Genomic DNA, 14,717 nt, shown 5'->3' with positions numbered 1-14,717 from the left:
ATCCATCCACGTCTCAACAAATGACCCAATTTCGTTCCTTTTTATGGCTGAGTAATATTCCATTGTATATATGTACCACAACTTCTTTATCCATTCGTCTGTTGATGGGCATTTAGGTTGCTTCTATGACCTGGCTATTGTAAATAGTGCTACAATGAACATTGGGGTACATGCGTCTTTCTGAATTATGGTTTTCTCTGGGTATACGCCCAGTAGTGGGATTGCTGGGTCGTATGGTAATTCTATTTTTAGTTTTTTAAGGAACCTCCATACTGTTCTCCATAGTGGTTGTATCAATTTACATTCCCACCAACAGTGCAAGAGGGTTCCTTTTCTCCACATTCTCTCCAGCATTTGTTGTTTGTAGATTTTCTGATGATGCCCATTCTAACTGGTGTGAGGTGATACCTCATTGTAGTTTTGATTTGCATTTCTCTAATAATTAGTGATGTTGAGCATCTTTTCATGTGCCTCTTGGCCATCTATATGTCTTCTTTGGAGAAATGTCTATTCAGGTCTTCCACCCACTTTTTGATTGGGTTGTTTGTTTTTTTTGATATTAAGCTGCATGAGCTATTTGTATATTTTGGAGATTATGGATTGTTTAATTTTTGACTGTTGTGAATAAAGCTTTATGAATATTTGTTGTCTCAGTCAGCTTGGGCTGCTACGACAAATACCATGGACTGAGTGGTTTAAAAAACAAACATTAATTTCTTACAGTTCTGGAGGCTGGAAATCTGAGGTCAGGATACCAGCCTGATTGGGTTCTTCATGAGGGCCCTTTCCGTGATTTGTAGATGACCCCTTCTTGCTATTTCCTCACATGGTGGAGAGAGAGAAAGAGAGAGACAGAGAGATCTGTTCTCTTCATCTTCATATAAGGGCACTAATCCCATCGGGGGCTCTATGCTCATTATGTCATCTAAACCTAATTACCTCCCATCTGACCCCAACTTCAAATACCATCACATTGAAGATTAGGGCTTTATGAATTTTGGAGGGACACAAAGATTTTGTCTATATCACATGTGTACAAGCTTTTGTGTGGACATATGTTTCACTCTTGAATATGTACCTACTTGGGAGTGAAATTTGTGGATCATGTAGTAAACTCTAACTTTCTGAGGGACTGCAAAACTGTTTTACTAAGTGGTTGTATCATTTAATGTCTCATCAGCAACGTATGAGTGTTGCACTTTCTCTACATCCTAGATAACACTTATTATTGTCTGCCTTTTTTGATTTAGTTATCCTGGTAGGTGTGAAGTGGCATGGTGGGTTTTTTTTTTTTTTCTTTTAATGTATCTCAATTAAAAACTTTTTTGGTTTTAAAATATAAGAAGATACAATGAAAATGTTTAAGGTGAAATGAACTTATTTCTAACTGAGTTGGATTAGACTGTGACAGACCAACCCTCATACCTAAAACAGCCAGAAAATTGAAACAAAATAGAGAAATCATCTATTTTCAGGCAGAGGAGAGCTGCTGAGTCAACGAGAGAGAACCAGAGGGGCTGAGACTCCAGAAAGGGAGAATCTTGGAGAGGGAGGACTGACTTCTGCAGCCACTTCACCCAGGTGTTAGTTGCTGATTCTGGGCGTGGGCCCGAGGCGGATGATCCCAGGGCTCGCACCCAGGGAAGACCAGATCAGCAGAGCTGGGAGACAGATCAGCAGAGCTATGGCAGGAGATTTGGGAGGTCCCTTCAGAACATCTGTTAAATTCTGGGGATGCACGAGTCTAGAGTTCTAAAAACAGAAGCAGAAAACTTCTGCAAGCAGAACAGAGCCTTCCAAAATCTTGTGAGACAAGGATAAGAATTCTGGACTCATCAGGGGGATTTCTGCCGAAAATCCTGAAGAGACAAGAGTAAAACTGAGGTAGACTGAGCCTTACCAGGGCTGCAACTCAGCCTCAACTCAGAACAGGACATGACATTATTGGATTCAGGTGACCAGCCACTGATTAGAAATAAAATGCTTCATAGAATTCACGTAATTTTTATTTTATGTGGAAAAATAAATGGGCAAGAACCTCAAAGAGTATTCTAGATTCAAAAGGAGTCAAGAGAAGAATTTGTCTTAGCAGACATTAAAATCTTTTGTTTGTTTGTTTGTTTGTTTAAAAACAAGCTCTGGCCAGTTTTATTAAAGAAAAATTGTGCATGATTTACCTTTCATCAGTCTGTGTGGGCACGCTTTTAATAATATCAGAATTACCTGGATCAATGATAGCCAGTGTGTATACTCTGTAGTATTTTCCACACACTCTGCCCAATTCAATATTATTGCCACTGTAGTGATGGACACCAGTTTTGGCCAACATGGCATAATACTCATTTCAGATTTCTTCAAGGCTGGGCAGTTGGCGAGGATGACCAGTTTCGCTGTGCCTTGTCTGATCATTTTCAAAGTCAGCTTGTACCCCAGCACATACTTTCCACTTTTCATAACGAGTTGGAGCCCAGAGTTGATCGACTCCAGTGACTTTTTCTTCTTCTTTGCGGCCACCATCTCCCTGCCTTAGGTGCAGGACACCCCCAACCAAGAGCAGCCGCCAAGATGGCCAGGGGGCGAGAAAGGCAACATTGAAATCTGTTGGTAACCAATTTGAGACCCTTGGTATATAATAATATCAATAATGAGAATATTAAAAAGACTCAAACCCTCCACCATACTCTCCAAAAAATTCCAGGTGGATTGAAAGTTAAATGCTTAAAAATCAAAACAAATACACTCTCATGTATGTGAACAGACTAGCACTAGAGGAAATCACTTTTTGACTTTTGATGGAATAGAAATGAAAAAAGTTGGACAGGTTCATTACTTAGATAGTTTTAGCTTTGATGGAAAGAACATCAGTAAAGCTAAGATTTTAAAAATTCAGAAGAATGGAGAAATTGCACATAAACACAAAAGTTCAATAACTGAAAAGTATAAAGAGCTCATATAAATGGGCAAAAATACCAACTGTCCCTTAAACAAATGATTAAAAGATGGTCCCATGAGAGAAACATGATTTTAAAACATGATTTTTAAAACATTCAGTCAACCTTGTTGGTAATACTTCACCTACTGTGAAGTTTCATTTTGTACCTAAAAATACAATTAGAAAAACTGTTGAAAAGTGATAAAACCCAAAGCCTGCAAGTCTTGAGGACAGCAGATATCATGCATTAATGATAGCAATGCAAATGGAGCCAGTCTTTCTGAAGGGCAAAATGGTACTTTATTGAAGGAATCATAAATATGCCTAACCCCCCACTAAGTAATAGAATTTATCCTGAGGAAATAATGTTTAATAAAAACCAAAAGTCTACATAAACAATGTTTATTTTATGATATTGAAACACTGAAAGAAAGCTAAGATCCTAACAATGCCAAAATACAGAAGCTAACTGTGGTATATCAAAATGATATACTCTAGTGATATACTAAAAACACAAATATAAATATGATGCAGGAAATAGAAAACATTTGGTTAAATCACGTTACATAAGAGGAAGAATACCAAATTGTGTATACACACCCATTATAATGGTAAAAGAAAAATGAATATGTAGAGGTAAAGGAGGCAAAAGGACAGATAGAGGGAATGTTTCTAGTCGGGTTAAGATCAACAGACTTGGAGTGAATTATTCTGTAAAGTTGCTAAAATTACATTTCAGAAGAATTTAATATTGCTCTAATGAGAGCAAGATTTTCTTTGCAGGACATTGAACTGGCTTATAGAAATACAGTTATTTGCTGTCTTCTTGATTGGATAGATGGAAAGATGGTGTTGTTTCCATTTGGTTATGTCAACTTTACTGCAGCTAAAGGTCATAGGTAAATGATGATCGAGTAGCTCACCCCAGTCCAGGGGAAGAGAAATAACTTTCCTTCTACCCTTCTGAATTCTTGGCTGAGACCCATGTAATAAAAGACAGATTAACAACAGACAGACAAACAGAAGTTTATTGCATGTATACCTCATGTATATGTGGGAGATACCCAGGGAGAATGAATAACTACCCGAGGTGGTTTAGAATCCAGACTTAAATACCATCTTAATAGGGAAAGAGGAGGGGGATGTAGATCTCTTAGGGGAGAGTAAATGAATTTTAGGAAAAATGAAGGGCTCTTAGAAGGATAGGTGAATGGTATCATAGTTTGTGACAAAGTGTGTCTAGGTGAGGTGTTAACTTCCAGTACCCTCTCCTGCAAAAAGAGTTGATCATCCCTGGCTGATGAAACTTCTGGGGGGTGTGGGGTTGGGTGTGGGCAGATTTATGACAACCGAGTTCCTTTTGGAGGATCTGTCTTTAGGCAGATAAGGGGAATCAGAGAAAGCCTCTCCCTGCATTCGCTGTTTTATATGTGCCTACAGCTCAAAAAGATCAAGATACCAAAGCAGGATATTTTAGGGGTGGCACGCCTTGAACTCCTACAGTCATATTTTGGGGTGGCATATTCTGCTGCCCTTTAGTTCAACTAAGACTGTTAGCAAAAAAAATGTTTCCTAGTAAATGAGCAGAGAGGAACTATTAGGTCCTAGCCACATGCCACAAAGTAATCTGAGAAGTGGGATGGCAGTGGGTAGAACTTTGCCCCCAAAAGATATGTTGAAGTCCTAACCCCAACCCCATAATTGTAACATTTGGAAACAGGGTCTTTGCAGAGGTAATCAAGCTGAAAGGAGCTCATACTGCATTAAGGTAAAGCCTAATCTGATGACTCGTGTCCTTACAAGAAGATGGGCGTTTGGACACAGGCAGATGCCAGGAAGGCACTATGTGACAATGGAGCCAGAGAATGGAGTGGTGAGGCTGCCAGCCAGAGAATGCCAAGGACTGGGGGCAACCACGAGAAGCTAGGGGAGAGTCATGAGAAGCCTTCTTCCTCAGAGCCTGCAGTAGGAACCAACCCTGCTGACACCTTGATTTCAGCCTTCTGGCTCTAGAACTGTGAGAGAATACATTTTGTTCATTTTAAGCTACCCAGTTTGTGATACTTTGTTACAGCGGCCCTAGGAAATTAATACAGGGACTAAATGTGTACAGTCTAGTAGAAATACTAATTAAAACAAAAAACTGACAGCAGCTGACTACTGGCTTCCAAGGCAGTGGCAAAATCCGTGGTTCGCTGTTTTTAGGAAAGCACCTTATGTGGAATCCCCATCACTGTCATAGTCTAGGTCAGGGGTTGGTAAACTGTGGTCTGCAGACCAAATCCACCCCACGGCTTGCAGGCCAAGAGTGGTTTTTACATTTTTAAATGGTTTCAGAAAAAAAAATCAAAAGAGGAATAGTATTTCATGGCATGTGAAAATTAAATGAAATTCAAGTTTCTGTGTCCACAGTAGTTTCATTGAAACACAGCCATACTCCTTTGTTTACATACATTCTATGGCTGCATAAGAGCAAAGATGAATTTAAAAATTAACAATTAACTTGCTCAGGTGTTGAAAAGGGAAGAAATCTCCCCTCCACTTTCCATTTCAGCTTTAGAAAACTTGCAATTGTTAATGCTTTCTCTGTCCCTTTGAGATGTACATAAAACTTCTTGAAAGCTAAAAAAGCCTCTGGTCAGTTTTACAACCTAAGAGTGTTTTCTCAAAAATATGGGAACCATCTCTTTGAAATGCAGTCATCAAGGAACGTGGAACTCCATCTCCCAATTTCCCTGGGAGAGTAGGAGCCTAACTTCACCAGCAACTGGCTCCAAGTTGTAACTACCTACCGGTCATAGAGATGTGAGAAGTTGTATTATTCTTTTGGATAAAGGCAATTAGCTAACACAGATGGACACCGCAATTACCAGGTGAACTTAGGATGAATTGTGTGTAACAAATGGTGTTGTCAAGGCCTCTTACTTGAGGACTAGTTATTTTTCTTGAGGCCATGCGTGTTAATGGGCTGTATCTGCCTGGCTATATATAAAGGTGAGATTGTTGTCTGTCTTCTAAATTCCTTTAGCGGATTGCCTGTGATGAGTACCACACTCTGGTTTAATACTTAATCAATAATAAAACTATTTGCTTTCTCTTCTACTTTGTGGAGAGGTCTTCTGGGTTGGCAGAAGATATGTTTTTTAATGATATTTCCCCAATGGTTGCTTTTGGTCCATGACAGAAGAACTGTATAGTTGTAGCAGAGACCATATGGCCTGCAAAGCCTAAAATATTTACTATCTGGCTCTTAATAGAAAAAGGTTGTTGACCCCTGGTCTAATTGACTAGGTGTATGAGCAAGATAATGAAAAAGCTGAGTTATTTAGTATCATAAAGTGAGTGGAATTTTGGGTTTGTGTGGGTTCTAAAGAGGAGTGGTAGGGACCTGGGAACATGGGGAAGGGATGGAGGAGGAAGTGGATCTTAGGGCAAGGGGTTGCAAACCCAAATGTCTAGAGGAGCTGGAGGTTACTGTAATGAATGAAGTGGGCCAAAGGAACTTTCAATGAACAGAAGCCAGGGATCGGCTGATACTGGCTACACTTACTTGATTGCTGACATGTGAGGAGGTAAACCGAACATTGGTAACCTGTCCTGCCTTTTCCCGAGAGAAGCTGGAAATCTGAGGTTTAACGGAAACTCACATGGTTACAATGTTAGCATCTAATTCAAATTTCGAAAGCAGGTCTCAGGGCAGGCTTCAGTTGGGTGGCTACCAACATTTAACTGCTGGTCGCTGATCTAGAGAGTGGGAAAGGACCTCTCCATGTTAACACTGAGTGAGGAGATGGTTAGATAGGAAATGACTGATGAATTCCTGGAAATACTTATGAGTGACGTTGACCTGGAAGTTGATTCCTGCACTAAGATGTAATTAGTCGAAACCTTCAGTGAATGTGGTAGTGATGATTTGGGGGGAAAAGAGGGGATGGTGTCTCTAGCACAGGAGCAGTGTGGAAACAGGAGCCAAGAAGCAGATTTCAATGTGGACTTTCCCTGGAAAATGTAGTCCCCTGAAAAGAGCTATAGTGGGGAGGGACTGTCCCGCAGTGCAGTGGATGGGGACTTGAGATATTTTATTTGGATAGTAAGTGAAGGATAATTCAAAACAGGATCAAGAACTTGGGAACTTAGATTACTAGCACAAAATAAGCTCTAAAAAAATGTTGGCTCTTGTCATTTTTCTTGTAAGTTTTCTGGAATGTACACAGAAACAGGATCACCTGGCCAGAATGCAACACCAGCTAAGAAAGAAACAAAGGAGGCTCAACTGCTTTTCTGCTCAAAAGGAGAAGGTTTGGCATATGCGGTGGCTTTAAAACATGTCAGCAAACTTATAAATACTCCTCCTGTGAGGAAGTGGAGTCTATTTCTCTCTCCTTGAATATGAGCTGGCCTTAGTGACTCACTTCTAATGAACAGAATGCTAAGAAGTGACACTGCATAACTTTTGAGGGCTAAGTCATAAAAAATGATACAGCATTGGTCTCTCTTTCTCTCTTTCTCCTTCCCTCCCTGTCCCTCTCGACACGCCTTAGGAGCTGAGCTGCCGTGTTAGAAGTCCAACTACCCTGAAGCTGCCATGCTAGAGAGGCCACGTGACGAGCCCACATATTGATGGTGGTGCCAGAGGAGCCCCAGCTGCTCCAGCCCCCAGCTGTCTGAGTTGTCCCAGTCTTGGCATCAGACACGTGTGAGGCTAAAACAGCCTTTGAGACGACTCAAGCCTCATGCACAGTTTGACCACAGGCACACGAGAGACCTTGAGGGAGATTGCCTATGTGAGCCCAGAATCTGGAGAAATAATAGTAACAAGCGATTGTCATTGTTTTATATCACTATATTTGGGGGAGGGTTGTTAAACAGCAAAAGATAACTGGAATAATGTACTCAGCTCCTGCTGTGTGCCAAGAATTTTTAAAAGTTAGGTTCAAAAAAAAAAAAAAAAGTTAGGTTCATTGCCGGATATAGAAAGAGAGTAATTTATACTGAAATTTCTTTACATTCATGCCTTGATTTCACTGACAGATTATGGCAATTAGGGAAGAAGTTGATATGTAGGATAGATATTTTATTTCTTTTAATTCAGGCATAAGACTGACCTATGGAAACAGAAAAAATTATCAAACCTCTTCCATAGAACAAAGACCTCTAGAATGTAAGGGTTGTAAGATATGAACCTTCTTGTATGTAAACTAACTCACAAGATTGTACTTTCAGACCGATGATAATGTAACATCCACATACCTTGAATCTGAGACTGTGAGGAGGAAGGACACCGCTGATTTCTTCAGAAGGTGCTCTGGTTGGGCTGGGAAAGACACGTGGATTGAGTAGATGGCCCTTGTTCCCAACTGCTGATCTGCCTTCATTCAATGGAATGAAAAGATGCTTTAAAATGTCCTACCCAATTACGTTACGGGCTGGCTTCTCCAGGGGTCAGTTGCTGACATGAAATGTAATATACAGAATGTTTACTAGGGAATGCCCTTGGGGTCAGCACCTGTAGAAGGGAGATAGAGAAAGCTGGATTGGGCAAAGAGGTCAAGCTGCAATGCAGGCCTGAAGACAGGCTCAGTTGACCCCAAGGGGTGCTTGAGCATTAAAATGGCCCATCAGAGTTGTCCCAGGTTTGGCTGGGCAGGCTGGGTCTTTATACTCCCGCTTGAATCAGTCATTGGATGGGGGCTGCCCCAGGAAGGGCATGACCCTGGGCAAGGTAGCTCTGCCGCTGCTGTAATCCCTAATGGGCCGAAAGCTGAAGGCTGTTGGCTGATAGCACTTCCTGCAGCTGAGTCAACAAGTCCCTCCTTAAAGTGGACCCTGGGTGGTGCATCACTGTGACCGCCTCAAAAGAGATTAAAACTGTGGCTGAGTGTGGATCATCCATTCTGTTTCTGAGTATGACTTTGGACTACAAACCTCAGGGTTCCCACCAGGGCAATGAGTTTCAAGTGGAACTGACTGAGCTATAAGAAAGGAGACTCAAGAACATGACACAGTCTCCCTGGAGTTTGGGGAATGATTTTTATGAACCTCTGAATTATTCTGAAATTTCTGGCTATGTGGCCAAATTGTGGGCAAAGTTGTGTCAACTAAAGTCTGTGAATTGAATATTTTAGTTTCTGGCTGTGAACTGCATTTTTATGACTCTCTTTTTGGCTGAGTTTGGATTTGACCACTGCTCACTGGACTTGAGGAAAATTTTTTAAGTAAAATTAGTAAAGACACAGGATTTAATAAAAACAGATTTGGATAATGCATTGTTAAAAGTCACTTTTCCTGTACCCTATGGCTTATTTAGTTATAAAAAGCTTGTAATTCCAGGTGACCACATTATATTTCAAGTTACTACTTTGAAGAATATGGTTTAATCCAATTGATTTGACAGGAACATGCTTGTGCAGAAAAGAGTTAATTAACACAGTTATCCTTGGAAAGGCCTGCTTGTAAGGTTGGTCCTGGCTGGCGTCTGATCTTTGATTTGGGGAGGGGTCTCCCAATTCCCTAACTGATGAAAAGAGTCGCTCACAAAGTGCCTGTCTGTACAAACAGCAGGATTTGTGCTGAATACCTGCTTTCCTTTAAGGAGTCGGGAATTTTGGTATGTGCTAGGTAGAGGCTGCCTGCATGATCAGCCCCAAATAAAAACCTTGGGCACTGAGTCTGCAATGGGCCCCCTAGTAGACATTTCACATGCGTGGTCATAGTTCAGTGCTTGAGGAATTCAGTGCATCTTATGTGACCCCATTGGGAGAAGACCATCTCTCCTCCAGGCTCTCCTCATGCTCTGTTCCCCACTGCTAACTTTGCTTTGTATCCTTTCACTATAATGAATCGCAACTGTTGAGTGTTTCTGTACTCTGAATCTTTTGAGTCCTCCTAGAGAATTACTGAACCCAAGGGGTGGTATAGGGACGCCCAACACAATGTTATTATCGTACATGTAATTAAATCATATTTTTCTCTCTGATGGTCTACACCTGTAAATTGTAGTTCTCAATTACAATTTTTCCTTAATTAAAGCCAGAAGTAGTCATATTTACTCATAAAGTTAAGTGAATGAAAACTTTGTGGTTTATATAGAAGACAAAGGATAGATTTTAAGGGCTAAAATCCATTATTAGCCATTTCCATAGAACTGATACGATCTGGGAGCAAGAGCTGGTAACCAAGATTTCCAGTGCAGCATTTTCTTCTTCTTCTTCTTTTCTTTCTTTCTTTCTTTCTTTCGGCCATGTCTTGCGGCTTGCGGGATCTTAGTTCCCTGACCAGGGATCAAACATGGGCCCCTGCGGCAAAAGCGCCGACTCCCAACCACTGGACCACCAGGGGATTCCCTCCCATGCATCTTCTAAGGAACCCCAGAAGGAAGCTGTCACCTCATCACTCCTCATCACCCTCTCCCTACCTTCCCCCTCAAACAAAGGATGGGATGCCGCTCAAGCAGTACTTAGTGGAAAAATTATAACATTAATGCTTACAAAAAAAAGAGAAAGTTCTCAAGTCAATGATACAAATTTCTCTCTTAAGGAACTAGAAAAAGAAGAGCAAGTTAAACCCAAAACAAACCAAAGAAAGACAACAGTAGAGATAAAAGCAGAAATCAATGCAATCAAAAATAGAGAAAGAGTAGAGGAAAAAAACAGCATAATTGAAACATGTGAAGTCAGACAGTATATGATACTCTTTATATACTTATCTTTTTGTCTTATATAATCCTGAAAAAAACTTTTCCTGGCGAGTACTATTAAACTTATTTTTTAAAGATGAGAAAATCAAGATTTATAGATTTTGATTAATTTGCCCACGGTCACATAGCTGGTAAAATCCAGAATAAGTCTTGAACCCAAGTCTGTCTGACCCAGACCTTAACTATCATATTACCCTAACTCTTAATACCTTGAAGAGGATAAAAGGGTGTCTATCCAGATCCCCATTTTAGGAATGACTAGCGTTTCTCTCAGTTGCTAGAAGCATCTGCTGCTGACAGGTCACAGCTTCATCCCTCACTGGAAATTCATCTGAGCCTGCAGAGAACTGCCTCCCCCAAGACTGGCTGATGTTTTCAGCTGTAGGCAACTGAATATAAAACTAAAGGGAGCTTCAACAACAAGGACATTTACTGACTCAATAAGAAATCTGGAGGTAGGTGGTTTTAGAGCTGATTCTGTACCTCAGTTATGCCCTCAAGGACCTGGGCTCTTTCTCTCTCTTCAATTTGCCATTCTCAGTGTTTCTGGCTGCAGTATCTCTCATCAGCATATCCCACCTGATAACATCCCAAAAAAAGGAGGGAAAAGAGATTTCTCATTAAGTGTCTCTACATAAGGAATGGATGGCAGACTTCCCTTTATATCTCTTTGCCTAGAACTGGATCACAGGTCGTACCTAAACCATTTCCATGAGAAGGGAACCGTGAGTCAAGTGTGTGTCTGAAGGGGCATTTCCTTTACCTCAGCACTTTGCTCCTAACAAGGAAGGAGAGACTGCCTTTGAGTAAGCGGCCAACCTACTCAAGATATCTGTAACATAGCAAGGACTAACCAAATTAAAGTGGTTATAATATAAGACAAAATGGACTTTAAGACAATGAATTAATAAAAGAGAAAGAACAGCACTCACTAATGACAAAAAGAAACAATTCACTTGGATGATATAAAAATCTTGAAGGAATACAGCCTTAAATTAAGCAAAAGCAGATAAGCAAAAAGTGGCAAAATTACAAGGGGAAATTAACAAATCACCCACCACATGAGAGACCCCATTTCCCCACACCCTCACTACCACAGCTTTGCTATTTGGGCCACATAAGTATGATATGGTTAACCTAGCCTGCGGGTAGAACTGGACTCAAATGTAGGAGATATAAATATTCTCTGCCATGAGGAAACTGTTGATGGGAGAGATGAAGCAAAGGTAAGGCCAGTGAGAGATCCTGCTGTGAACTGTCAACAGCTGATATGACCAGCAGCTGGGGAGTGGGTTTATTACCCTGTAGAAGGGATCTGAGCAGAACATCACTGTGCAAGGGTATCATAATGTTGAGTCTGGGTTGCCTAGGTTTGTATCTCAGCTTGACATTTAACTAGCTGGGTGACATTGGGGCAAGATATTTAAGCTTTTTTGTGCCTCAGTTTCCTCTTAATAAAATGGAAGTAATATTAATTTTCTCATAAGTTTGTTGTATTAATTATTACACTTTAATATTTTAAACTACATTTGTCCTTGTTTTATGATTTTCATTACGCTTTTATTTCTTCCAGGGTAGAATTCTCAAAAGTAATGAACAGATTAATGAATGCCTTGGTGACTAATTGTCCATAGTAATGAAAGGAAGCAATCAGCTTTAAAGCCTATTTGACTAGGAGAATATTAGTATAACAATTGTACTAAGGTGTGTGTGGGAGGAGTTGGGAGGGGGGAGAGCGTACCAACTGCTCCATCTGATAATACTACCTCTGATGCGAAAAGAGTACGGTTTTGTGCTAGAGGTAGGTCATACTGGCTCACCAGAACTGATTGTTCAACTTTCAAAATTTTTGTGAGCCAGTTATTAAAAACCATTGTATAAACTCATAATAAAATGGATTATATTTTTAAAAGGTTCATCACTTTCTAATTATTTCACTACACTTTACTATTATCCGTACTCTTGAGTTATTTATGTCTACTGTATGGTAGAAGTATTATACAATGGTATGCTACTGTTCATCTCTTCCCAACTCTGCATTCAGTGCTATCACACTGGGAGCTTAAAATCAGCCATGGTAAGAATATTTACACCATGGAATTGAAAAACACTACAAATCAGGGCTTAATTTATTGTTTTGTTGATTAAGACTTAAGAAAGTAATGGAGAATATGTTAATAAGGCAGACAAAATGTAAAAGTATGTCATGTCTGTAGCCATAACCTTGTAAAGGAATTATTCTTCTGGTAGTTGAAAACTATTATCCCATTCAGCAAAGAAGGAGCCCATGTCATTGACAAATAACAGAAATTCTGACACATGTATTCATTGTTTCATCTTCATCTCCCTTTTTAAACAAAAGTATCGACCAACGTTTATATCAGAACTACCCTCATTCATCAATTGCAACCATAGATTGGCAACCATTGAGAGTTGGGCAAACATCTTTGAAACAGTCAGTGAGAATCAACTGACTATTTGAAATTTACAATAAAGACTATTATACATTTTATTGTTATTTGTAAACTATGTGCTATACAACCTTTATGTCAGTGAAATTTATAATCACATATACATACATGTAAACTTTTTTATTTCCCGGAGAGCAAGTTGTTCAATATTTAACAGCACATCACTGGTGATCATGCATGGTATGGTGTAGGAATAAAATATTGTATGCTTTTCTTTTTTAGTATGATCTAGGTTGTACTCTCTCTGAGGGTTAATGCCTGTCTTGAGACACGTGCATGTGTGTCTGATTCAGTACCTACTGAATGGCCAAGAAGGATCTTTACTCTGCTTTACTCTTCCCATCACATGAACTTGGAAAGATCAAGTCGGCTCTGGACTCTTCTGCAGAAGTCTCCCTCCACTTCCCAGCCAACTATAGTATTAATGAACCTAAATGACCTTTTTTCACTTGGAAACACCCCTATTTTTTAAAAAATAAATTCATTTATTTATTTGTTTTTATTTTTGGCTCTGTTGGGTCTTCGTTGCTGTGCATGAGCTTTCTCTAGTTGAGGCGAGCGGAGGCTACTCTTCGTTGCGGTGTGTGGGCTTCTCATTGTCGTGGCTTCTCTTGTTGCAGAGCATGGGCTTTAGGCACACGGGCTTCAGTAGTTGTGGCATGCGGGCTCAGTAGTTGTGGCTCACGGGCTTAGTTGCTCTGCAGCATGTGGGATCTTCCCGGGCCAGGGGTCAAACCCGTGTCCCCTGCGTTGGCAGGCGGATTCTTAACCACTGCGCCACCAGGGGAGCCCCTAAATGACTCTTATTTGGGAAAATATACCATTAGGGATTACCATACTAGAGAGTGGGGGCATCAGAGACATTCCTTGTGGATGAGTGAAGACGATGAAACTCCTAAAAGGGATTGGAGCACAGGGAATAAGTCCACAAACTGGTGCGTGCCCATCAGGTGACTCCATCTGAGGACTGAACTTGGAGTGGTAACGGGCAGTGGAGCTTGCCTCACTTCTGAGGTCACATCCTGTTTTGGGGGACCAGGCTAGCAGTTGCAGGAGCAAAGTGAGGCAGAGAGTTCGGCATGAGGTGCTCACAACTCACTGATTCAGGACAGATGGGAAAACCAAACCTTTCCCCAATATATACCTCAGCGGGAGAAATGGGGGGCCTGATGCTGGCTTGTGGAGAACTTGAAAGGAGTCTGATGTTAGGTTATAGAAGTTCATAGAGAAGCTGAAAGGGGAAATTTAGATGAAGCAGAGAAAGGGAAGTTCAGCCCCAAAATGCGGATGTGGGTTGTTCTGTTAAGATCAGCTGTGACTTTTTGGTGGAAAGAGAAACAAGGAACAGCCACGCAAACATGGCCACCTCTCTGCTGGAATCTGCTCTCCCCCAGGCCCTGAGAGGATGCTTGCTTCCTTGGAAGGAAATGAGTTTCAGGAGGCAAACACCCTATGGAGACAGAGAATTGAGAGAGGATAAGCACACTGGGGGAGGGCGAAGGGTATGGGTTCAACAAATGAAAAGGGTCAAAACAACTGAGGAGAGAAGACAAAGTACTTCAGGGGCTAATGATGGTTAACAATTTGCTCCTTCTAGAATTTTTTTTTTTCCCTTGGC

At 40.7% G+C, this 14,717-nt stretch overlaps 1 pseudogene; it reads right to left on the bottom strand.

The window, feature by feature from the left end:
* Window positions 1–2,173: 2,173 nt before the first annotated feature.
* On the bottom strand, window positions 2,174–2,517 carry LOC132365405 (large ribosomal subunit protein eL30-like; annotated as a pseudogene).
* Between the last annotated feature and the right edge of the window lie 12,200 nt (window positions 2,518–14,717).

The sequence above is a fragment of the Balaenoptera ricei genome, chromosome 4 (genome assembly GCF_028023285.1).
Source record: "Balaenoptera ricei isolate mBalRic1 chromosome 4, mBalRic1.hap2, whole genome shotgun sequence".
NCBI classification, from domain to species: Eukaryota; Metazoa; Chordata; class Mammalia; order Artiodactyla; family Balaenopteridae; genus Balaenoptera; species Balaenoptera ricei.
The sequence above is the reverse complement of the archived record's forward strand: the minus strand, read 5'-3'. Positions and strand labels throughout refer to the sequence as shown.